Genomic DNA, 27,954 nt, shown 5'->3' on the forward strand with positions numbered 1-27,954 from the left:
TCATCCGTTTGACGAAGCCCATAAATGCATCTGCACTCAAGGAAGCCGGATCTGGAAACTGGTCTACCATACTAAAGTCCTGCATAAAGAAAGTAAAAGAAAGCGTCAGAACACCTTTGTTTAAATTAACTTTAAGCTTAATTTTAAATCAACGTCTTCACACAAACACTTACACGCCTCGACTAGTGAGGCATCATCGATAAGATCTTGCACCGTGTCATTGTCTATCTCTAATTGCAGACATAACTCTGCCACAACTCGTTTTGGCAGATTGTCTTCATCCATTGCATCTTCATCTACAAGTGTCATATCTGCCTCATCTGCATCATCCCTTGTATATCTGTCAGCTTCCTTCTGACATGCTCCCCTCTGGACGCGCTTTTTGGCAAACAACATCCATCCATGTTTTTTGCCTTGAACTTACAAGGTACAATCAAGCCTAATATCAAATGGCCCTTCTTGATGGCAAGCCATGGTAGGAGGTTGTAGGCACATAGGCCAAGTGCTCCATGACGAGCTTCTCAAGCTAAATGGATTGATTCCATCCATTGCCATGCCCAAACACAAATTATGTGGTTCACTCTTAAAATGTGGCCAGGCATCTTCAATGTGTCTCCAAGCCTTTGAATTTGCGGGCACCCTAAATGTTGCATCAGTGGATCTTTTCGTAGAATGCTACCGCATCAACTTTGCAATGGAACCACAATGAAACATGCTTTTTATCCACAAAATAATAGGGAAATGCCGCAACACTTTAGCTGCCACTGTCTTGCCAACTTCATATTGTTTGTAGCGCATTGCTCTGCACTTAGAACATGACATACAATCTGCGAATTCATTGCGAAAAAGAATGCAATTATTTGGACATGCATGAATCTTGTTGTAGTCCAAGCCAATTGAGATCAATAGTCGCTTTGCGTCTGTCCTAGAGGGGAGCATTTCATTGCCAACCGGGAGAAGTTTCTCCCGCAACAACCTGTTTAAGCCACGTTTATTAGAAAGCTCCCCAAGCACGTCACCGTTGCAATCGGAAAATCTCTTTTGTAAGTTACGTACCTAAACAAAGCAGTGAGGCTTGCATCTGACCACCCGTACACTGACTGTAGATTCAAAAACGTTAGACAAGTACAAAGCACATATATTTTGGTGCCTTTATAGATTGGTTGATGTGCCAACTTCCTCAACATGTCTTCAGGAGATAGGCGCCCGGCTTTTGGTGCTGCTTCGTTAGCCTTCTCCTCGCTTGTCTGAAAGAAGGCATTCAGCATCTCCTCCATGCCGTCGTCTTCTGTCTGTAAACCCTTTTCCGATTCCATCCTTGGCTCTATATTGGTCGGACCTTCATGCATAATCCTTTTTCTCTCTCTCTCTCTCTCTCTCTCTCTCTCTCTCTCTCTCTCATATGTAGGTGTTATGTCACGAACATCAATGCCCGTTCCGTAGGAGTCTTCGCGTATATTCTGTACAATTTCTCTAGCAAACTCTCTGTACTTGTACACATGCTCATTACATATCCTACGCTTGCGTAGGATTTGATACTTGCAGAGCATGCACGAGCATGCAATCTTTTCCTCCATGCTAGTTGATGATGTTGCCATCTACAATGATTATGAATGTTGTTTTAATATATATACTCCTCACAATGTAAACTACCTTGCATTCTCTAGTCTTGCCCGATCTCCGTACACCTCGGTCCAAAGGTGTACGAAGATCAGGACCACCGGGTCAAAATCTCATTTTTATTGGTCAAATCCTATATGGGTAGACACATACGTGCTCTTCTAGGTGTACATGACAATGCATGTAGCGGGCAAAACCCCTTTGCCTCTTTTAGTTCCATAGTTTCTTCTAGAGAGAGAGAGAGAGAGAGATAGAGAGAGTTTCTGTCCTTTTCACACAATTGGCCAGCCAACCTAACTCTTTCACGCTGACTTTCTCTATCTACTACTATCTCTCTCTCTCTCTCTCTCTCTCTCTCTCTCTCTCTCTCTCTCTATATATATATATATATATATATATATATATATATATATATATCTGGAGCTATCTCTAGTTAATTCTGTCTCTCTCTATATATCACTCTCTATCTCTCTATTTCTCTCTCTCTACGTACCCTATCTCTCGTTCTTTCTCTCTCGATCTTGCTCTCGCTATCTCTCTTTCTCTCTCTCTCGATCTCGCTCTCGCTATCTCTCTTTTTCTTTCTCTCTCACTCTCTCTCTATTTTCCTATCTCTCTCTCTCTCTCTCTCTCTCTCTCTCTCTCTCTCTCTCTCTCTCTCTCTCTCTCTATCTCTACATACCCTATCTCTCTTTCTCTCGCTCGATCTCTATTTTCCTCTCTCTCTCTCTCTCTCTCTCTCTCTCTCTCTCTCTCTCTCTCTCTCTCTCTCTTCTCTTTTTCCTCTCTATCTCTCTCTCTCTCTTTCTCTCGCTCGATCTCTATTTTCCTCTCTCTCTCTCTCTCTCTCTCTCTCTCTATTTCTCTATTTTCCTCTCTCTCTCTCTCTCTCTCTATATATATATATATATATATATCACTCTTTCTCTCTCTCTCTCTCTCTCTCTCTCTCTCTCTCTCTCTCTCTCTCTCTCTCTCTCTCTCTCTCTCTCTCTCTCTCTCTCTCTATTTTTCTATATGTTTTTATCTCTCTCTCTATCTATATATATATATATCTTTGATTTTGATTTCCTACGCACACATTCTCTCTCTCTCTCTCTCTTTAATTTTAATTTCCTACGCATACATTTCTCTCTCTCTCTCTCTCTCTCTCTCTCTCTCTCTCTCTCTCTCTTTAGTTTCTTACACACACACACACACGTTTCTCGCTCTCTCTTTGATTTCCTACACACTTCGAAATATGCACCGAAAGACACGTGGGAATACCTGTGGAAATATGCGTGGTAATATTTACCTTTCCAGCATATTTCCATGTGCATTTCGACGCCCCTTTCCATGTGTATATCGACGGACTGTAAGTCCGTCGAAAAACGCGTGGAAAGGTACGGCCGTCGAAATCTGCTGCATCGAAATCTTGGTGTTATGTTGTAGTGACGGAAGGGCACTAAGTACTAAGTAACTAAGGGCAATGTTTGTCGAGGGAGGAAAAAGTTTGATATTAACGTCTGATTCATTGTAAAATTACCTAATAATGCCGTTATAATTCATCATCAAGGGAAAATTCACTGATAATATTTTTTTGATGAGTGTAAATAGTGTATATACTATCAGAAAATCATAAAAAATAGTCATTTTTGGGTATTTTTTATCATTTTTATTGATAATAAGCTTAAAAAGAGAAAATTTTAACAAATAACAATAAAGCTGTGTTTTTCAAGGGATTTTTTAATTATTGGATTTTTTAGAGGATTTTGGTATTTTCTTTTATTTTTCCAAATAACAAGTCAAAAACATTCTCAATGAAATCAGAAGATGGAAGCAGGAAGCTTAAATTAGGCGGCCAAGCCTACTTTTGCACAATTCTTGCAGAATGAGCAACAGGAATCCGATCAGGGAATTTTTTGAGTCTAACATAGATTTCACGGCTTAGTAGAACTAACGGGGGAATCTGGGGAAATTTGGTTCGGGAAGTCCGGGTATAGATATCCAAAGTAAGCTAAAACCACCTCATTTTCACTTAGAGCCTTTGTAGAGAGAGATTTGGACCTCTTTTGTGCGACATTACGGAGCCCACATTTGACCATTTTCAGCAGCGTCTCACACAAGACATGAGGGGTAAGTTCTTCACTCGATAATGATCCATTTTATACGGCCGGTAGCTAGTCTAAAGCCTTAGAAAAAACCCTAGAAACCGAGTAGTGCACGAAGACCTACAACCTAAAACTAACCATAGCAACCAGCCAGCTTGACCAAATTGGATGGGATTTGAACTATAGCATGCCCTAACATAATAGAACGTTTATATACCATCAGGTTATTGTCCTTTATTACTATTTTACACAGTCTTTACACCTAGGTCCCATGCACCTCGCCCATAGACGACCCACAATTGGTAGAACTTAGCCTAGCATTGAACTCACCATGATTGAGGAAACATCACACTCTTTAGCAAAAATAATCACTCTAAGTGGAAAAACTCTAGAACCGCTAGTATTGCCGCTTTTTTTAAATAAAAAATAAATAGAGAGATTTTTTTTGCATGCACGATAATAGCAACGAGAAAACGGGATAATGGTTTATTAATAATATGCTCGTCAATAGCTAGATGATATTTGGTGACTATTACCTCGTCTATTATCGCTATTATTACCGCTATATGGCTTTCTAAAAATAAAGATACTTATTTGGGCCACCACATCTTTATTTTTTGCTTGCATAAAACATGTTTTTTGGAAGATTTTAAAATAAACTTTGAAATTACAACTCATACCTTACCTTTATAAATTTAGACCGAAAGAATAATACTTGAAAATATTAAAAATAAAGCCAAATTTTTAAATGAGTTTTATATACAAAATATGAGGGTTCTTTGTGCCACATCTACACTTGTAGAAGAGAAGTACATAACAAATTTTTATCTATCCAAATCGTCCTTGTCCTCATCCTCGTCATGTGAGTTGCACACATTGGATGACCTTGACTCTACACCAACAAAGAACAAAGATAAATCAATAACCCAAATTAGATTTTAATATAATATTCATTGTCTACACTTACACTTGTAGCATCCCAACTACTGGGTTAAATCACTTGCGAGAGATATGATGGTTTTCCAACAACCATAGCCAAGTATTGAACTCTGTGTGTCTCTCTTGATACTTGACCATCTCTCAAATAGAACGGGTCAGAGTGATGCTTTTCTAAGTTAACAATAATCAAAAAAATTAATAAGCTAAAACACCTTCTAATCCAAAATTGTACAATTAAAAATAACTTACATATTTATCTTTCCACGCCACTTTGCCTCTCAAACCATATTGCGTGGGAGTTTTCTGGCCCGAGCTTCACGTCGTTGACTGTGGGATGAGCTCGTTACATCTTGCTCAGTCTTTTCTTGCATAATGCATTTCCCAATCCCACTATGCATCTGCCTTGTTGCCTCCATGATATCTCTTACCTAGCTAGCCATTGTGCACCATACACTTGATTGTTTTTGTTTTTTTTTTTATATACCCCTCTAGCAACTGTGTCGAGAAATACTGGTCGGAGGCATTCAAAAATTGCACATGCAATGCTTGCTCGATGTAACATGCATGATTACACACTTGGTATTTGAATTTTACAAATCAATTCTTATACGTCAAGTATATAAGAATCTGCGTATGATGCCAAAATGCTCACCAAATACCACCTCGCCACCATAATTTACCCTACAGTAGCACCCATGCGTGTCTGGCATGGGCACATCAATGTCCTTGTCCTCAACGATTAGAGAGGCACGCTCCAAAATAGGTTAGCATGTCTCCCCTCCACCACCAAAACAAGCGTTCCAACATGAGCCCCTGCCACTCCGCCTATGCTCACTACCCTGAGACGAATGCCATTGTGCACTGCTAGAAGACATTCATTCACCACTTGTGGATTTCCAACGAGTCTTTGATGAAGCAGGAGTCGAATGGAATGGTGTGGCACCCTATAATGCAAGGGGGGTGGGTCCCTACGATGGAATTGGGGGGGGGGGGGGGGGGTGGATCAATAAGAAGGAAGGGTAGAAGGAGGTTCCATCGATAGAATTCTCTAAACGTATGGGGTCCCTCTTTGGCTCCCCTACAGTGTGGTATATTGTGAAAGACCATAGGCCACAAGCTGTTTTGCATTCTAGTGGCCACAATTTGATCCCATCTGACTCACACACGGTATTGTGAGAGCGCTAGCTGCGAAAGCGATGCATGGTGCGTACGGAGTGCGAGGGAAGAGAAGCGTAGAAGATACACTATGTGGGTGGAGAAACCTCCAAGAATGTGGTGAGGAGTTCTTTATTCTTTGTGTATATGAAGAATAAGGAATGTGTATGTACATACAGTGGACGGTTGGACACCGGACGTCCGGTCTCGAGCAAAAGTGTAATGCCTTTATCCCAACAATCTCCCACTTAAAGGCGATGCACCGATGATAAGTGAGCGCTACTAGCTAAACTACTAGTATCTATAAGAAAATAGGTGAGAGACTCTCTCAACCTATTTCCACTGCTCGGTCAATCGATCTACATGAAAACATATTGGCTCTAGGGATAGGCGAGCGTGCATACTCATGCTAGAGAGTGCATGTAATCTCGTAGACAACTCTGTATTGTCTACAAAACTCCACTATGCATCATGCTAGTTTCAATCATTGTATGAATGACAATCCCTACTGTAAATGCTCCCACTAGAGCTAATAAGTCGAGCCTCGACACTAATAGGTCGTACATGAGACATTAAACGTTGATGAAATATACGCAAACCTGTCTACATCATCAAGACTGCCCATCATGTAGACAAGGAGTCCCGCTAGCAAAATTTCAGCCTTTTAGTATCAAGAAATTTTTCCAAAAGTTGTCGAAAAAGTCACCAGGCTTATTGGATCCTGTTTCTTCTTGAGATGAAGGTGCTACCAACAAAGAGCATGTCAGCACATATGTCGTTACACTCAGAACTTAAGAAAGCCAATGGGGAGGGGGAGGAGCAGACTCCCAAGGGAAGCAAGAAGCTACTTGTTACTGGGGCACGCCTGTTCAAGGACACTCTTTTTAGAATTCTTACCAAAAAAGCTTTGAGCAAACTCAATAAAGATGTTAATCTTGAAACAACTAAATCTGGGGAGCTCAAAGTTTTCAAAAAGCGATCAAATCCTTAGGCCCTTGGATAAAAAAGGCTCGAGAAGAGCACTCGAATCAGCTTCAATTGACTAAGATATTTGTTGTATGATCAACCCATAAAGCATAAGGAAATAATCTTGGCCACTCTCCAAGTTTACCTTTGCAAGCCTTAGGCAAAGCTTTAATTATTGGAGAATATCCATGCTCAAATTTTTCATGCCCTTCAGGATTCTAAGCAATAGTGAGAGCAAATTCGATGCCCAACCTGGAAAAGAACTCCCTGGCTTTCTCAGCATCCAACTCACCCGTATCTGCTATTATTTTTCCAGCACAACCATGACGACAAATTACATCTTCAAGGAGAAACTTGCATACTTTCTTTGTAGCCCTTGTCCCTAATGCACGAACTTCCACTTGGTTTGAGGAATATTCTCTTGCAAGAACTATGTACTTCATTTTGCATAATCCCAAAGGCATAGTAATCAGATCTACCATCCATTTGTAATGCATGGCTAATGGGTAAGTAGGGTGCAACCGATCACGATGCCTTACACGAGTGCATTTGATAGGTTATACAAGACTCCACATATTGAATTGTTTTGCATACACCTTGTTGACCAACCCATATACTCTTATGAAATTCCTTGACAAGCTTCATTAGAGTGTCCTTGTCACATACTATTCTTTGTGGAATTCCATCCCCTTTGGTTTGGATTCTTCCACATGTATTCATTATTCAAAACATACCCATATTACTTCCTTCTTATCCTCTCAAATTGTTTCTCATACCAATATTCTTGCTTTTGCAAGGTACTTAAGTAGCGACCAATAAGCAACCACTCACCCTCATGCATCTCCTCTTGAAATGGCTGAAGCAACGCTACCAAATAGCTTTTATCACACTTAGCATGAGCAATGGTGTGAAAATTTGTACCTACATCATCACCATCAACAACCATGTTCTCTTCATCTTCATACCTTTCTCTAGATGGCATATTTACCATTGGATTATTATTTTTTGAAATATGTCTAAACTCTAGATTCAATGACTCTATGTAAGCAATCCATTGTAATATAGCAATGTCACGAGTTGAACAATTTGTAATCATGCCAAGGATAGGTAAAATGTCAGTTTCAACAATCATAAATGCCCCTATAAAGTGAGTGTCAAGTACTCTTTGTCACACCTCAATGTTGTAAAGTCTACTCCCCCCAATTCCCTCTTCACCTATGTATAATTCCATTGGCAAGAACTTAGAACCTTAGCCCAAATCTCACCATTATTCTTTTTCCTTCTTCATCATCTTGTCCTATTGCCCATACAATCCCTGTAGGACTTGTATCTACTATTACAACGAGTGGTCTTCCACATGCATAGTCTACCTTCCTATAGTAAGGTAGACTATGTATCCCCTATCTTTAACTTTTGCATGGATTTTGTATGATCTTCTTCCGATTGTAACTTTTGATTCTTCCTCAACAATCGATAGAGATTATCTACTATACGTGCATAATGTGGTATCCAAATAAGATAGAAGACGCATGCACTTAAAAATCATCACTATTTAGTTATTATTATACATGTTTCATTCATGTTTTTTATTCCATCCACATTTGTTGGACAAGGCCTTCTACCACAAGGACCACACATACGCCCCACAATGAGTACTTCATTGACTCCAAATACATACTTTTTTCTTGACAGGGTAATATTGACTTCTTCCAACCTTGTCAAAGTCTTCTCACAATCTTCAATATGGTCAGAAAAAAATTCACAGCACCCCTTTCATCTTTGTCTTTTTCTTTGCATCCATTGATAAGAACATCGTCAATAAATAGCATTGTGATTCAACATTTGAAGTCATGTAGAACCGTATTCATCCCATTCTTCATATGTGCAACTGAATTAGTTGCTCTTTAAGGTAAGGCACATATCCTTACTAATCTCAAAGGTGTGTTCATCGTTTTCAAGTCTTTGCTTTTAATAGCCAGGTGAAATTTATCATACCTTGAATAGAGATTTCGCATTGAGTAAATTTCCCTTCATGCAAGCGTCTCTATAAATTCATCCACAATTAGTCTTGTACCCACATTTGTGATAGAACCCTTGTTTAAAGGCTTCGTATCTTGTATGAAACACAAAGCTCCATTGTTCTTAGACACAGTGAACCACTTATTTGAATGTGGTGTGCAAGAAGGCTCCAAAATACCCATTCTAATCTTCTCATTGAGTAACTCTATTAGCTTTTGGGATTGAAATTGGACATAAATTTCAAGGTTCATGAGAGATAGTGAAGATCACCACATAGGTGCAACAACACTAGGATCAACACATTTAGATTTATCTATAGCTAATTTTTTGTGAGCAAGGGTATAGATTTATTTTATTATTTGTAGGCATGGCCCTCTTACAACTTTGCAGATGTCGGTCCATCTACACAGGTTCCTCCACTGATGTTTAAAAAGTTTAAAAATTGTGTGCAACACTCATAGCCATTGCAATAAGAGTATGTGACACAATAAGTAAGAGCTTTGAAAAAAAGTGGGAGGTTGGAGCCCTTCCACAGACGATGGGAGGGCTCTAGCCCTCCCTTTTTTTTCAAGTGTCAAGTGTCCTGCGGACGCTGCAATTTCATTATGGGGTCTCAATACGGATGCATTATTCAAGTCCCAAGTAACGTACAGACTTGCGGACACAGAGAATAGACAATCTGTGTCTCTCTCTCCTTCCCTCGGATTCTCTCAGACTCCACTTTTGTAGCACCCCAGTGCACAGATTTCGACGTCTTGTAAACAAGCTCCTCCTTTAGATTGCAAGTCAATGAAAAAGACAAAGACATCGAAAGAACACTTCACGAGAAAAAGTGGCAACAAGAAGAGGAGTGATCAACAAGATGCAAAATTTCCTCGACAACTGAAGTCTAGCACATGCATCAACCATGCCACATGAGATATAAAGCACTGGAGGAAGGGGGGAGCGCCATCAATGACACAACACGTCCCAAGCTAACAACCAACCTTCAAGACAAAGCTAAAGACAACCCTATGACAAAACTGCACAAGGTCGTGTCAAGGGAGGACACAAGCTAGAAAGAGGGGAATTTTTGAGGATTAATTGAACGGGCCTGCACGTAGCCAGACACCACACTTATATTCTATTATTTTGCCTAGCTAGTGTAGTGATACTCTGTGTAAATCCTGATTCTAAAGTAGCAGGTCAATTCTCTGAGTTGTAATTCTATCATGATGATTGTAAAGGTTCATGTGAGTCAGTCAGTGGACATTTAGAATGCCCTAGGTATAAAGTTCAATAACTTTAATGTGAAAGGAGGCTTATCTTGAAAGAAGAAGATCTTTACTATACGTACGCTCAAGAGACTACGAAGTTCCAGCTTGTAGTCATCGCAACTAATGATTGGATACTCCGTTTTCAGTTTTGAAACTTGCAATGTTTTCCTCTCTCTTTGGTCTTTGATTCAAGTGTAAGCATTGCAAGTTTTGTTGTGGTTTGCGACTACACGTTTGTGAGCTATAACTGCAAATTTGAGTGCTTAAATCATTTTTTAAAGTTGTTTCTACCATAGGAGAGTGTTTCTAGACCATAGCGTGACCTTTCTAGATAGTTCTATTGCACTTTTCATCACCGTTTTCATGATGGATTGTGAGTTTGGTATCTTGTTGGATTGTGACCAGACTTGGTAGGACAGTGCCCCTAGGTGTCTTAGGCCTCTTTCTACGGTTCTGTTGCATTCGAAGTCCATTTGGTACCGAAATGGCGTGATGACCTAGAGTTGTGAGAAAGGACATAAGCAAATTTCCCTGATCATTGAGTATTGGCTTGCTTGTTGAGTTGGTGTGTTTGCTTGTTAAGGCTCACTCATTGATATTGACAATGTCAAAGAGTCTTCGTGCCCTATCACAGTCACTTTCCTGAGTATTGAAATTATGCTAGTTTCAGATGGTCATGTTACAGACGTCCATTGCAATGACCCGCTAACATCTTCCTTTATGCCTCTGCACCAGACTTTCATATTGCCCAACACTGTCCTAACCTTGTGATGAGGGTCAAACTCTTGAATCCCTACTGGAATCAGCAACTCATATTGTCCTTCACCTCACGGCCTATGCTCTATGTTCTCCCATATAGTGCTAGTGAGGTCTTTGATAAATACGTCGCTTTCACTAATCTGTTGTATGCGACCATCTGCACATGATGATATTGCCAAATTACATTCTTTTTGAATGGCAGGTATAATATTTTTCTTTTGATCTGGAGTCATTTTAACACTAGACAATAAAAAATAATATGTCAAATACAAATTCATGGCTTCCCACTGTACTAACACTCTCACACTAGTTCAGACAAACCATAACCATGACTTGAATACTTTACAAAATATGCACAAATATAATCACTTTAAAATACAATGTTTACACATGTAAAATGTAGAGCAAACAAGTAATTTAAAATTACTTCATCCAGAACAAACAATACATGTTAAAAATCTAAAACATTTTAGCATATTGTGAAATTTTAACTTATATTTTTCATTGTGCAGTCTCACAGTAGTTCAAACAAAGCATACACTGACTTAACACTAGAATGGTAACAGGACACTTTTATGTCCTTGGACACTTTTGTATCCTGTTAAGTGACCATTTTGCTTGAATTATTTGAAGAGTATGAAAATGAATTTCTAGGTTCTATATATCCACAAATTTGCCTTATGAGCTGAAAAAAACTTAGCATTTTTTTTTTTTGGATCGATCTCACCATTAACCTTACTCTTGCACAACATTTTTGAACCTAAACTGTGTGAAAAAACGGGTCCTGTTTTTGACTTTTTTTCAATTTTTGGAAACTATACCACTCTAAACTTCATTTTTGTGAGGTTTAGATGGCTAGAGGCTAGTCCTTTATAGTTCTCAACATGTTTTGATGCTTGTAGGGAGAGCTAAGTGTTAAAATTGAATGTTATGACCAATTTACAAGAATTACATAATCCTGTTTTTTGGCCAAAATTAGCACTTTTATGATTTTTTTGGTGGCTTTCTTGATATCCAAATTCAATTTTAATTTTGTAAGTGTAATGTATAACATAAAGCTAATCTTCGTTGAGTTTTGGGGGACCTAATATGCTATATAGCATAGTATATGATGATGGTTGAGTTTTTTTATTGCTGAAGAATACGATACATTTTAGAGTAGCAAGTATAACTTTCTCAATATTGCTAGTTTCTTAGGCCAATTGTGTGTATTTTGTAGGTAGTAACCATATCTAATCATAGACTACAAACTTGGCTAGATATTGAGTAGTTTCTATGGGTTTCTAGAGGTCATAATGCTAAACCCAGTTTTTTCATGTTTGCTGTATTTAGCACTTTATCATTGTCCCCAAGGTTCCAATTGTAAGAGATCCATTATCCTTTTGACATGCTCCATGGCTCCTTTTGAATCCAGAGGCCTAAATGAAACTAAGAAAACATGTATATAGTATCTGTATTGAGCGTGACTATAGAAACTTTGATGATAGGTCCGCAGAATGGCAAAAATGCAACTTTTTTGTACCTATTTTTTTTGCCCAAACAAAAATTAGTGAGGTAAAAGCAACCATATTTTTTGGTCACCAACCCATTGAAGTTAACGGGGCATTTTATCTCATGTCCTACAAAAATCTCCACTCTTATTTATATGCAATCAACCGTAAGAAATTGCTGTTTTGGGCACAATGCACTGGTCCATCAACTTTGGAGGCTTGTAGTGACCAAGGGATGAGAAAAATTACAAGTTTCTCATTTTTTCCATATGTAGTAGTTATTGAACTATAAGCTCATGAAAGGATTTTTCAAAATGAGTGGATCTACTATGGTTTTTGAATTTTTTCCCAAAACCCTGAAAGGACACTTTTATGTCCTGTTAGGTTACCATTCTAGTGTTAAAGACTTCAAAAATATTTGCAAGATTATAGTTATTTATGTTGATAATCATTTTGACTTTAAAACTTTTTGTCTACTCATGTAAAATGCAATAAAATTAAGTTACTTCTACTAAAATTATCCAGATCTAATAGAACACGTTAAAAATCCAAAACAATTCAAAAACATTTCTGATAGAACAAAATACCTGAGTTTATATTTCGCATGTTATCACGATTCGCTTAAAAAATAAAGCCTCTTCGAAGATACATGCATTGTGATGTACATAATTTCAATTTTATTTTTGCTCATTTAAAACATTGAAAGTATACAAACCGAGCTAAGAAATTGCAAAGAACGTATTCCTCTTTAAAAAGATAAAAAAAAATATCTATCATGCAAATAGTATGGATATACTTTCTTACAAATGTAGCATTTAAAATAGCGATGATGATTGATGAATAAAGTATTCCTTTGAATATGATTATCTAGTATATATTCTCAGAAGAGGACTTAAAAACACTATTATTAAACAATTCAAAAATTTGTATATGAAATACTCTTTACGGCTGCGTTACCAACCAAGTATTTTATATACTTAATACTTTAAAGAATGAACTACACATGTACATACAAATCATATGGCATTCGTACGGCCAAGTTAACTACCTGAATGCCACATTTATGCAACAATAGATGCTTCTAACAAACGACACTCAATTAGCCACGTTACCGATCGAGTGCCACCCAAATCTAAGAAGAAATAATGACTTGCATACGAGCATCATATAACCGCGTTACCGATCAATGCCGATTTGTTTTTTGGAAAGCGGAAGGGAAGTTAATTCAGCATAAAAATACTAGATTCACCGTGCCACCGACGTAGTACTCAGACAATAAGCCAATACTTACCACAAGGACAACGTCTCTTGGGGGATGCACTATGTACACATGTTAATGTATAATGTGAGTTCGAAAGGAGGGGTTTTAAAATACAAAACAATTAGGCACTTTAACAGAGATACATTAAAATAAGGGGTTTTTATATTCAATTTTAGAAAAAATTCTTAAAATAAGGGGTCATTTTATTCATTCAAAATGCTAAAAATAGGGTTTTTCTAATGCCCCACGAATGCATGTTATATAGGGGGTACTGAATGGTGAACCCACAAGCACCATCTTCCCTGCGTCACCCAGGAGATGCCCTGTGGGACACATGTCTAACCTCACCATCCTATCTTCTTGCATTATTAGCGATAACCACGATTAATCTGTTAAACCATGGGACGAAGCTGATTCGACTAGTGCATAGAGGCTACAAGAGGTTGTCAATCTCTCGGAAAACAACTAACAATTCGCATGTAACTCAAGCTACACTCAAGTGATTGAGTGTAGCTTTTGGTGATTGAAATCACCAAAAGCCAATCGCTCATCGGCAAACAATTCACATCCGTTACAGCATCAAATGACATCTAGACGTAATGAAACTTCTAGGACAAGTTTATAAGACCTAAGCACACATGCCTATGGCCGCAAACCCCACTTTAGGTCAAGTTCCAAAATCATGATTATTAAGAGCAGTGGATTTTTGACCTAGTCGTTTTCGACCCATAATGCATCTAAATGCTTAACAATGATGCCCCAATATCCTGCCTATGATTAGTTTTTTATTTACAAGTGTAGATTCCTAGTTATGATGAAATTAGGTCGCGGATCGGCGATGCCAAAAGCTACGAAATACTGTGAATGGTTTACATCAATGTGTAGAGCTCTTACCTGCGGTTGCAATGCAACAAACCCATTCGTAATGTGACAACCGAAGAGGGAGTAGGAAGCACAAGAAGGACAGGAGTGAGTCCTGTTAGCTCACACTGTGTATCTCTTATCCAAAAACTTACAAAAATTGGCTTTTATACCTTAGCCAAGGTTTTTGGGTGTTCAAAACTAATAATCTAGAGTTCTACCAAAGCTGGGTGATGACAGGTTGATATAATCTGGAAGCTTGTAGCCCCGGCTCATTAATTACAAAGTTTATCTGAGAAAATAGGAGTTACAATGTTCTCGATTTATCAAAATAATAATTTTTTTACAAAGAGAAATGTGAAAAATAGTGTCTGTGTTAGCTTGTTGGTAACATTCCCCCCCTCGTTGCCTGTGTCGTCCCTTGACCGAGCTTTATGGACTGAAGTATTCTTCGGGTTGATGGCGGGTGAGGTGGTCTTGAAGCGCGCCCATTGATTTTTGGTATCTGATTATTCGTTCTTTGTCGGGCACTTGCAAAAACTGCATGGTGACTTGATTCTTCAACTTCACCGGTGAGTAGCCTACAAACCTAGATGTTAGGTTGCTTATCACCAATGCAAATATCTTCATTTGCCAGGTGAAGAATCCCGTGTAGAATGCTTCTTCAAAGGCTAGCATATTACTCGATGGTAGGAACATGCATCTGGCATAGAATCCGTAAAGGACCTCTTTTGAAGGTTTTCCACTCAGATCATGGCATAGGCCTTTGTTTCCTTCCAAGAATGATAGCCATGGGGCTCCTGTTTGCTCAGACTCATTAAAAACTTGTATACATGTGAGTAGCATCCTGTAGATCTTATATAATATTGCAGAGGAGAGATCTGGCAGACTCTTGAAGAATGACATGGCGCCCGTTAGGGTTTTCACCATGTATTTCTCTGTCGCTTGGCCTCTCTCTAGAGCTATCAGCCTGGGGAAGTTGAGCCAAGTTGGCCTCTTCTTCTGTAGTGCTTCATACGTTGGCCATGTATATACTTACTCTGGGTACAGGAGAGAATGTTGGATCTCTTTGAAGGGTTGCAGGTGCTCTTGTGAACAGAATCAGGTATCTTGGATTCTTGTTTAACCAGCTTAACCTCCACTTTGGGTGGTCTTTATCTGCGCCATCTTCTTGCATATCCTTGTACAACCTTTCTTTTACCTGTAATAGTTCTACTTTGATGAGAGGGTATGGCAGGGATTGTTGGTGCCATTAAGCGTTGATCTGATTGGGAGTGAGTAGTGACATTGACAGAGTGTAAAACTCTCAACTCCAAATCCATAGCAGCCTTCCACTGCTCATCCACCTCTAAGGTGATCTTCTCCTTTAGTGCGTCTTCTTCAGCTTTTGAAAGCTGGACCATTCGCATTGTGTCTGCATCTGTGATATGAACCTGAAAATCTTCATCACCACTCAGCTTTGCTGTGGACTGCATCTCAAACTTAGCAAATGAGATCGAGGGTATGTCTATCTGTGGCGGCTCTAAATGTTAGGAAATAAGACGTAGCTAAATAGATAATTGAGTAGATTACTTAATGGAGAGAGACAGATTTATATACACGAGATTATAGAGTAGAGAGAGAGAGAGAGAGAGAGTACACACGATATACGTGGTTCACCCAATGTGGGCTACGTCCATGGGAAAGCAGCCACTCAATGGCTTTAGTACTTCAAAACAAGAAGTAGTTTACAAAGGGATTATACCCTTAATGGAGCTCCCGCCTTGCTTCACTCTCACCACCTCACACTCACCTTGTTGCATCAACTTCACACTCTATCAAATGTGTGTAGAAATGGCCTCCTTTTATAGGCCAAAAGGGCTGCCCTCTCTTATGAGAGACAGCCATGTGTAGCCGCCCTTGTGCGAACAAGTCCAAATCGGACCCTCCAATCCGCCCATGTGTGGCCGCCCTTGAGAAGACAAGTCCGCTTTTGAATTCGGCCACCAGCCACCGGCCATTGACTTCCGACCACCGACCATCGGCCATTGACTTCCGACCACCGGCCATCGGCCATTGACTACCGGCCAACCGACCGGTTGTTTTCCGACCACTTTCCGGTCATCGTCCGGCCATAATATTCCGGCGAAAAAGAATATTATGGCGAATAATGCCCCTAATTCTTGTCCGTGAAAATTTTGGTTTCTGATGAGTGATTTTCCTTCACGCACAATGGCTTCTCCTCATAATGGGGGCCTTACAAATGTGCGCTTTTACCACAGAAAATTACAAGGGTAAATCAGACTCCATACTTAACAATCTCCCACTTGGAGACTGATCTCCAAACCAAACCTGTGACTGCTTTCCATTCTGGCTTCTTATCCTTGAATGCCGATTGAAGATGAGCAAAAGCTCAACTTCTCCTTGTTGACCACCTTTGTAAACATGTCTGCAGGATTTTCACTTGTATGCACCTTTCCTAGCTTTAGTTGTCCCTCTTCCAAAAGAGTGCGTATGAAGTGATATCTCACCTCAATGTGCTTTGTCCTTGAATGAAAGGCTGAGTTCTTCGCAAGATGGATAGCGCTTTGGCTATCACTGTACAAGACACAATTGTCTTGTTTGAATCCAAGCTCTTCTAAGAATCTGTGAAGCCACAGAATTTCTTTGCTTGCCTCTGTCATTGCTACATACTTTGCTTCCGTGGTAGAAAGTGAAACCACTTTCTGCAGCTTTGAAGCCCAGCTTACTGCTGTGCCTCCAACCGTGAACACATAGCCAGTAGTGCTCCTTCGAGTATCTTTGTCACCTACCATATCTGCATCAGCATACCCTTCTAGAAAAATATCAGTTCCTCCAAAATACAAAGCATTTGTTGTTGTCCCTTTTAGATACCTAAGTATCCACTTCACAGCTTGCCAATGCTCTTTACCTAGGTTGTCCATGAACCTACTCACAACTCCCACTGCATGTGCAATGTCTGGCCTTGTCCAGACCATAGCATACATTAGAGAGCCTACCGCTACAGCATATGGAACTTTAGACATATAGGCTATCTCCTCTTGTGTCTTTGGACACATATCCTTCGTTAGTTTAAAATGACCAGCCAAAGGTGTAGAAACTGGTTTTGCATTTTGCATTGCAAACCTTTCTAGTACCTTCTTGATGTAATCTTCTTGAGATAGCTTTATTGTCTTCTTCGTCCTGTCCCTTGATATTTTCATACCAAGTATCCTCTTTGCAGCACCTAAATCTTTCATTGAAAAAGATTTGGACAGCTCCTCTTTTAGGTCTTTGATGTCCTGCATGTTAGCACTTGCAATCAACATGTCATCAACATACAACATTAGGATGATGAATTTCCCATCTCCCAAATTCTCCGTGTAGACGCAGTGATCCGAGTTGCATCTTGTGAATCCATGATCCAACATCCATCGATCAAACTTCAAGTACCATTGTCTTGATGCTTGCTTTAAACCATACAAGCTCTTCTTTAATCTGCACACCATTTTCTCCTTACCTTTTACTTCATACCCCTTTGGTTGAAGCATGTAGATTTCCTCCTCTAAGTCACCGTGAGGGAATTCCGTATTTACATCCATTTGCTCGAGATTTAGATCATGAGCAGCCACAAGGCTTAAGACAAGCCTAATTGAGTTCATTTTTACAACAGGAGAAAATATTTCATTGAAGTCAATACCTTTCTTTTGAGAAAAACCTTTTACCACAAGCCTAGACTTGTACCTTTTGTTCCCACCTTCTTCTTCCTTTAGCTTGTACACCCATTTGTTTTGAAGTGCCCGCTTACCTTTAGGCAACTCAACCAACTCCCATGTTTGGTTGCGATGTAGTCAGTCCATCTCCACTTGCATGCTCTTCGTCCATTCTTCTTTGGATTCATGTTGCATAGCTTCTTCATATGATTCCGGCTCTCCAGAATCTGAGATCAAGAGATGGTTGAAGGAAGGAACAAACCTTTCTGGAGGTCTACTTGCTCTTGTAGATCTTCAGGGAATAGGTTGAGGCTCCTCATTTGGTTGACGTTGTTGCACATTGTCACCGTTTGCAGTCCTTGAGTCTTCACCGTCCTCAAGCTCCATGTACTCATCACCTATTTCTTTTGTTTGTTTTCTTTCCAAGTAATCTTTGCACATATTTTGTTCGTTAAAAATTACATCCCTACTTCTTAAGATTTTACCATCTTCAGGATTCCATAGGCGATACCCAAAGTCTCCTTCTCCATAGCCAATGAAGAAACACTTTTTGGACTTTGCATCTAACTTTGATCTTAGGCTTCTATCTATGTGCATGAAAGCCTCACACCCAAACACTTTGAGAAATGCATAATTCACCGGTTTACCTGTCCATGCCTCTTCTGGAACTCCCCCATCCAATGCCGTTGAGGGTGACCGATTGATTAAGTACACAGACGTACTTACAGCTTCCGCCCAAAGTTCAAGCGGTAGGCCTGCATGTAGCTGCATGCTTCGTGCTCGTTCCATGATTGTCCTGTTCATCCTTTCCGAAATCCCATTTTGTTGAGGTGTCCTTGGGGTTGTCCTTTGCCTCCAAATTCCATTGCTAGCACAAAAGCTTTCAAAAGCTTGGCTGCAATATTCGCCTCCATTGTCGGATCTGAGGCATTTAACCTTGGTACCTGTTTCATTCTCCACAAAGGCTTTCCACCTTTGAAATATGGAAAATACATCGGATTTATTCTTCATGACATAAACCCATGTTTTTCTAGTCGCATCGTCTATGAATGTTACATAGTAGATGGGTCGCATCCTTGTACTGTGGGGATCTTGTTGTAGCAACACAGCACCAATTGTTTCTTTCCCAGCACTAGAGCTAACAAAGAATGTGTACTCCCAACAAGGAGGCATGAGTGTTGGTAGCTCTGACAAAATGGCTTTAATGTTACAAAAGTACTCTTCAAGCTCATCAGACCATGCAAATTCTACTTGTTGTGTCAACTTTTGCAAAGGATGAAGCAACTCCGAAGCTAAGTGAATAAAGCGTGACATATACTTCACTTTTTGAATGAATGATATGACCTCTTTGAGATTCTTGGGTGAGGGGAGCTCAATAAGAGCCTTTGCCTTTGAAGGATCCACCTCAATGCCTTTATAAGAAACCTTGTGACCAAGCAAGATCACTTCATCCTCAGCTATGTGGCACTTGTCGGGGTTGAGTTGACCTCCCATGTCATAGAGCTTCTTTAAACCTTCTTCTACCCTTTGTAGATGCAATGATTTTGAGCTATAAATGCAGAAATCATCAATGAACACCCTAATTGACTTTCCAAAGAATGATTGAAACACCATGTTCATGAAACGTTGGAATGTTGCAGGAGCATTTGTCAGTCCAAATGGCATGACTCTAAAAGCATAACAACCCCAAGGAGTGATAAAGGTTGTTTTCAATTGATCTTCCAATGCGATACCTATTTGAAAGTAGCCTGAGTAGCCATCACACACAGTGTACTTCTCATGACCAGCTACCTCATTTAGTATCTCATCCTGGAATGGGAAGGGAAAGTGATCTCTTTTTGTTGCCTCATTGAGTGGACGGTAATCCACACACACCATCCACTTTCCGTTTTTCTTAGGAGTGACAACAACGGGAGAGACCCACTCTCAATTCTCCACTGGATAAATGAAACTTGCTGCTAGAAGCTTTCTTACCTCCTTGAGTAGAGCCTATTCCCTTATAACTCCTAGCCTTCGTAGCTTCTGAGCTTTAGGTGTGGCCTCGGGCTTTAACTCAATCTTGTGTTGAACAACATCTACCCCACGCACGTCGGTGTAGTCTTTAGAAAAAAGCTTAGGAAACTTCCTTAGCACACATTTGAACTCCTCTCTTTCATCCTTTGTAAGTGTTGTTGATAGCATACCTTCCAGCATCCCTTCATCTTGAACACCTTCGTTCTCTTGAGGACCTACCTCGTCCAAGCCTTGACAAGAGGTCTCTTGGTTGCTTGGTTTAAACCTTACCCCCATGACTTCGATGGAAGACTCCTCTTCAGTAATGCTGCCGCCACTTTCTTCTTCTGAAGTGCTATCGGTCAACCTTCTTCCGTCTCACTTTGAGATGATTCTTCATGGAGCTCCTCTTGGCGTTGCTCCTTCATGTCAAAGACAACCTTCTTATGATTGTCGTTCCTGCAAATTAGCTTTCCACTCTCCCAATCCTGCAAAGCTCGCATTTTCATTAGCCATGGTCTTCCTAGGATAAATGGGTAACCATTTCTCTTGGTAGACATGACATAGAAATCCACTGCCTTCTTAATGCCAAAGGCCTCCACAAAAACATTTTTACAAATGCCTACGCACCTAGCCTTGCTATTGTTTGCCATTTTCACTTTGATTTCAGGTGTCTCAAGGATGTGCATGCCTAGTCTTTGCATGAGCCCTTCTGTCATGATGCAAATTTGTGCACCCCCATCCACTAGACCTTTCCTAACCAATCTTCCTTTTATGTAACAATCTAGCACAGGTATAATATCCTCGTTCATTTCAGCATGTGCAATTTTTACAACAGGAAAACTCTCTTTTACCTTTCTCCTAGTGCTAACTGCCTTTGTTAAATCCCTCCTAGCTTGTGGGCATAATGCAAGAAACTGAGGCCATGAGATATCAGGACCCTTACCTCGCATGTCTTCCAACAGGTTGTATGGAGCCATACCATGTCCAAGAGGGAAGTCTTGGAGGTTGATACGACGTCGAGTCCTCTTGGTTTCCTTGGTCTCCTTTGCCTTTTTGCCTTGTCCATGGTCACTCTGTGATGTGACTCCTTCTTTCTCTTTAACTTTCCCTCGGCCACGCTTAATGCCATTGGCTTCCATGTTAACCTCATTTGAATTTGTCACCTCTACCACATGCACATTTGGATCTGGCAAAGGTGGAACTCCTTCTACCCCTTGTGGAGGTGGTCTCGGTCCATTTGGCCTTTGTAGAAGCCTTGGTTGTTGACCAGCTCCTTCTCCTGCATTCATCACTGAGTAATTCAAGTTAGGTCTCCCTGGCTCTCCACGGGGCCAAGGAAAATTATACATCCCATGTCCAGACTCTCCGCAATTCCAACATTGCAAGACTCTCCTAGTTCGTGGCTCTCTCTCTTCTGACTTCTTTGCTTGTCCCTTTGGACCTACGGCTTGTGCAAGGTGAATTGACAAGCTGCTTAAAGATTCATTTAACTTCTCAATTACTTCAGCAGTTACCTCAGGAAGCTCCCTAGATGTTGATGCTTGTGACTTAACTTTGGGTCTAAGAACTTCTATTGGAACCTCTCCCCTTAAGCACTTGAGTTTCCTATACTTCTCACCAGCCCTAGTTTCCGCTGCATCAAAAGTAGCAGGTGCACCCGCCTCAACTTTTACCTTAAGGTCAGGAAAGAGTCCGGCTATGAACCTCTCCTTCTTTAAAAATTCTGCACCATCACCAGGTTTAGCAACATTTCGTATCCATAGAGCCCAAAGATGTAGAAACTCTTGCTTGTACAAGTAGTAGTTATCTAATTCTTTTTGCTTATGAGAAACAATGTCTTGCCATAGTTTTTGAGTGTTTTGGGGATCAAAGAAGTATTTCTTGAAACGATTCAAAACTTCTGTGTAATTCCCCTTAACTTCCTCAGGCAAAGAGTTAAACCAAGTGCTAGCATCTTTCCTAAGGACCACCTCAAACATTTCTACACGTTCTTGATCAGTTATTATCCTCTTGATACGGCAAGACATCTTGAAATTCGCTAAAAATAATTCTGCATCCTCTCCAGGCTCTCCAAAGAAAAGAGGATACCCAGACATTTGGCATTGGCTTTCCATTGAATTGATTTCAAAGTGACACCCGTTTTTGTTTTTCTTTCTTAAAAAGATTTACACAATAATGTTTTCTAGCTTGCAATCTATTCTACAACAAAATAAAGATATTCACATCAAACGACCTATGATAATCAATAAGAGGTAGGATGACAGGGTTTGGTGATGCGAGAATTTCTCCTACTCTTTGGGCACCAAACATGAACACCATACGTTGTTGAAAATGGATTTTCCTACTAATTGCAATGTTTATTCTAATGTGTGGAGTGAAATGGAAGGGGAAAACCTCTATTCCTGGGCCATTATCCATGGTCTATGCATGACCTAATGCTTTAAAAAAAACAAAAATATAGACGTCCAAACTAAGGTCGTACCTAATGAGAGGCAAAATAAAAGGATTTACTGAAGAGTTTATCTCGGCCAACCTAAGAGGACCTAAAATTCTACGAATGACACGTTGAAATTGCAACTTAGTATTAACAATTATGTGTACCTTTTGCCTTGCAATGGGAATGAAGGGATCATACAAATTTTCGTGATTCATGCAAACTACTTGACTATGCTAAAGGTTGATTCTACACAAAAATACACAAGCCGTCCTCCGTGGGGGCACCAATTTGAGGCGGTCCGGGGCGGGCAACAAGAAGAGCAACCTCTAGACACCCTTCAAGGCTCCCGTGCTGCTCAATGGGGCTGGGGCACAACACAACACAAACCAAAACAACAAACCCACAGCCAAATCCCAACTACACAAGGGGCGCCACCTAGTTTAAGAGCGAACTAGGACGCAAAAGAGGAGAATCGTTAGAGAAACCCACAAACAAGCAAGGAATTTACACTAACCCTAACACCAATGGAATACTCTCACACACTAAAACACGAGAGAGAGAGAGAGAGAGAGAGAGAGAGAGAGAGAGAGAGAGAGAGAGAGAGAGAGAGATAGTGCTCGGGCTGCTTTGAAACATATCGGCAATGATCAAGCAAACACAACTATATATTTAAGAAAGAGAGAGAAAGGGGGAGGGGGTGCTTGTTGCATTAATACCTTCTTACAAATCTGTCATGACAAATCAAAGTGAGATTAGTATGTGTTCAACATAGCTTGCGTAAATTTCACCACAACACATCACAAGAAAAGCCACCCCAATCACTGTCTTAAAGCCAGGGGAGTCCTCTCCACCCTGTTGCCCTCTTACAGTATGCGGGATTTATGGCTAGATTGATGACACCACCAGAGACAAGCTATCAAGAACTTAACAAAAAACACCAAGACACTTACGCATCATTGTTGTCCATTACTTCACGTTGGAAGGGAGACAAAGTATCCAAGCTTAGTCCAAATCCACCCTCCTTGATTCAGCAAATGTTGGGCTTACACTAGTAGGAGAAATGATAGATTTCCTACTCTCAATTGAATGATCACTCTCTCTCTTACAATGGCATAGAGTTCCCTTGCTAATCCCCTATTACAACACATGCACATGCATAAGACAATGAGCTTCCACTCAAGAGCTCCTTCTAGAGAGGTTGAGCTTGGCTTCTCAAGCTATAGCATAGTGCTCTTGCTTATGGCTCCCCCTTTTGTGCTAGCTACACCCTCCTTTTGTAGCAATTTTGAAGGCTAGGGTTACTCCTCTAACCATGGTTGGGTTAGATTTTCAGCAATTTATCTAATTTCTTTTGTTTGGAATTATCAAGAAGTTGGTGGGGAAAGAGAGAGGAGAGAAATGGAGGTGATAGGACTTTTCATAGTGGGTTAGTGTTAGTAGAGTTAGTATTAATTTACAAATGGAATTGGATATTTACAATGGGAGTATCCATGTAGGATACAAATAAGGAAGAAAAACTCTTAAGAGGTAAGAAAAGGTGGATTTCTTACAAGGTTGATGCTCCAAGTGTCTTGAGTAGGGCCAATTTTGATGTTTGTTGACGGTCCACTAGCTTTGACGGTACATTTTTTCTCCACTCTTGACCTTCCTTGAGAGACAAGGTAATTGAAGCTGAGTAATCAACCACCATGATGCTGTCTTTTAAGAGAAGAGGCTGAATTTTGTGGTTTTTTTTATAGATATGGGTAAATTGGAGGAGGCAAAATGAGACTAGGTGGTCAATTTTGGAATGGAATTGTGTGTGGGAGGTATGAGTTCACCATGGTTTCTCTTATTCTTCAAGGTTGAGGAGAAGGTGAGTAGGGTGCAGAGAGGAGTGGTGAGAGAGGTGGGGATGATGAGTGGAGAAGTGTGTGTGAAAGAGGAAAATGATAAAGTGGAAGAGAGAGTGTGGCTGCATAGCATGGGAAAACTGGGGTTCACTAATAAAATCATAGCTCACAGCTCGTAGCACAAAAAAATATGAAAAAATTTGAGGCAAAAGTTCAGTCCACGAGCTACGACTTTTGTTTGTATCACCTTTTCAAATTCGGAGAGCAAGTGAACTTTAAAAATTCAGCAAAACCGACCGTTTTTTTCCACTGCACAAGGTCCTTGTGGGGTCCTTCTTTGGATGATTCTTTTGAATACCTCCAAGAGTGAGCCCTCCATAGTGCATGTATGCATGCCACCTACCCTTGACCTTATTTGGTAGGTCTATAATTGAAGATATTGTTGAGATCATGATATAAGTGAATTGTACAACTAAGAAAATCAAATATTGAGGGGTCTAAAAAATATGTACATGTCAAATATAAATAATATAAGTGGAAAAAATATAAAGGGGTCAAAAGAAATCTCTCTCATTATGAGGCTATCATAAAAAGATAAATATTTTTGGTGTTCTAATTTTTTAGAAAAAAAACAAAATAGATGTAGGAAGGGAAAAATCACAATAGTGAAAAAATATACACATAAATAAAACTAGTTTTTTTGGATTTTTGTTGGGTGGAGTTACACCAAATATAAGAGAAGCTTACATGAAAATATTTCTATATGGAATAAAGAGTATGAAAAATGGTAAGAAAAAATTGTGGTAATGGTGAGGCAATGTACAGAGCATAAATAGCACACTCCTAGGTAGAAATAAATACCAAAATAATTATGAAAAAATCTTTTATTTAGGCCCTATATAAAAAGAAATATTTACATACGCATGGGCCATAATATACTTATATTTTTTATTATTTTTATTTTTTTGGCTCAACTAGCCCAATGACTAGCTAATTGAGGGTTTTTTAAGAAGATATGGGAAAAGTCCCGTGACTCACGCATGCCTATGTACAGTGAAATGGTAGGGATAGCCACAGTGTTTGGGTGATTTTGGTAGGGTGAGGTAACTCACTGTGGCAATTACAAAGAGCCGAAAAAACGACTATCATTAGCCCTCCCCCTGGATGATGGTATATTCATGTCGTAATTGTCCAAAATCTAACATGATTGACGTCAATTACCAAAACATAACAATAGGGATGTGACGGGGGGTTTTGAAGAGAGGGAGAAATAAAATGAAATGTTATCGTAATCGTCTTTAAAATGCCAAAATTACCTAAGAGCACAAAGTGAGAAAATCCTTGTGAATCTAATCCTCAATGTCCGATGCGTCTATGTCATCGACCAGCAACCAAGAGGGAAGAAAAAGAAATGAAAGGAAATGTTATATTAACAGTCTTAAAAAGACCACAATTACAATCCTTGTGGATCCAAAATAAAATTTCGTAAAGCAAAAGACTGGAAAAATCATCATGAGCATCGTCAATGCTTGAGCATACTTGACAACGGACACTGTGACTTTAGTTGTGATGATGCCGTTGAGTGTCTGCAGCTTTCCCACCATATGGCTGAGTGCAAGGGAGAATAGTACTACATTTTCAAGCAATGAATGACGATCCTGAGACACTATGTCATTTTTTTAATTTTTTATTTATAATTTGTTAAATTGTCTACAAGTATGGCTCAAACTGAAAGCGAAAATACAAAATCAGCTTCAAAACTATAAAAATTATGTGAAGCATTTCAGGCAGCGAGTTTTTGTTTGGCGGGCTTGCCTGAGAGCTTCGTCAATAGCCGCCTCTATAGGTAGTCGCACAAGGAGATGGAGAAATGAAATGAAATGCTATATGAACACTTTACAAAAAGCCAAATTGATACAATCCGTGTGAATCCAATCCAATGTTTGGGTACTAAAATAAAATGAAGTAAAGTGAAAGATTAAAATTACAACCATAAAAGCGTCAGACTAAAATCGTCATCATCATTATCGATTCGCGTGGATTCGCGACATCGAGCATGAGTTTGAGAAAGTATTGCAGTGGTCGATCGAAGAGCGTCCACAATGTCCATCGGGGAAGGAGTCATAGTGGGAGGGAGAAAAGAGATAGCAAAATGAAACGAAATGTGATAATAACAATCTGTTAAATGTGTATGGGAACAAACTTATACAATCCTTGATCTTTGTGTGTACAATCCAATGGCGGGGTACAAAAATAAAATGAAGAAAAGTGAAAATAGAACCTCTTCAACTGCTTGCCCAAGAAGTTGGAAGCATAGACGACACTAGCTATAGTGGTCAAACGTGTTGTGCTGAAGGTGCTCTGGCTAAACCAGATGGGAAGGAGAATGTAGCTGATGAGAGTGATGTCTCCGCACAGGTTTCCCGTGCTGCAGAGGTTGCAAGCGGTACTGGTGTGGTTAATTATCCTGCCCGAAGGTGATGAAGATGCTCCTAGCGCATCAGTTTCATATGATATTTTGAATGCAACTGACGTCAACAATGGACACTGTAGCAAATACAAGTGATAGCCCTATGCAGGATGTTGAGGGTTTTGAGAGGAATGACTTGACTAGTGTGACTGTTGTTTCGTGTGTATATGAATCTGTGAAGGAACCAGACGATGGTGCTCTAATTAAGATTGGAATATCTGAGAAGGCAATGGAAGAGCTTGTGGAAGAGGATATATATACAAAGAAAGGTCGATTGCAAGAGGGAGGGGAATCTCTTGAAACAATAGGTGCTCTATAACCAGAAGCACCCATGCAAAACTAAGGTGAATCTGTTGAGGCAATAGGCACAGCACCATCAGTGCCGATGGTTGGAGCTCTTGAGGAGCTAGAAGTGCTGGTGCGTAAAGAAACGCAACGGATTCCAGCGCAGTCCGACTCAGGTGTGCAAGAAGAATCTACAGATACGGAGATGTCTGACGCTCATGAAGGTTTGGCTGCAAACCAGGAGATTTCTGATTCAAAGCTCCCCACAGCTCATGTAGTGGGCTCTTGAACTCTCAGCAGAGATAAAACGTGATTCAAAGCTTCCCACAGCTCATGTAGTGGAGGCTCTTGAACTTTCAACAGAGATAAAATGTGAGGATAGTGATCATCCTGATATGGTCGACAACCAGAATCTCAAGGAAGTTTTTGGAAGCAGGACAGTAGACGACAGCATGGCGCGGTCCTAAGATCGCATGGGTATCATCAGTTGGGCAAGGTGGGCGCTGCAGTCTATTGTGGTTTGAGTAGTGGCTTGTGATGTGCATGGTTGATTGAGGTTGTTGTCCACCTTGTTGCACAGAGCCACCATTCTAAGGTCGCTGATGTGAGGCCGAGAGTTGGTCATCAAATTGCATGGTTGAGGTGGGCTGGGGGGGGGGGGGGGGGGGGTTGTAGGTGCTGCATGGCGTGAATATATTCAAGTGAGGGAGATTATCTTATTATAAGCCTTGTGGGCGTCCCTATTGTGGGTTGTGTAGATTACGATTGCATAGCCGAAAGTAGCATGGCATGCACAAAGTGCAGTTCAAGCGGGCGCCGCCAAACGA

General features: G+C 40.1%; 1 pseudogene; it reads left to right on the forward strand.

The window, feature by feature from the left end:
• LOC147455676 (uncharacterized) overlaps window positions 1–27,594 on the forward strand; it is a 52,539-nt pseudogene extending 24,945 nt beyond the window's left edge.
• The last annotated feature ends 360 nt before the right edge of the window (window positions 27,595–27,954 follow it).

The sequence above is a fragment of the Adiantum capillus-veneris genome, chromosome 6 (assembly GCF_014529385.1).
Source record: "Adiantum capillus-veneris isolate H3 chromosome 6, ASM1452938v2, whole genome shotgun sequence".
NCBI classification, from domain to species: domain Eukaryota; kingdom Viridiplantae; phylum Streptophyta; class Polypodiopsida; order Polypodiales; family Pteridaceae; genus Adiantum; species Adiantum capillus-veneris.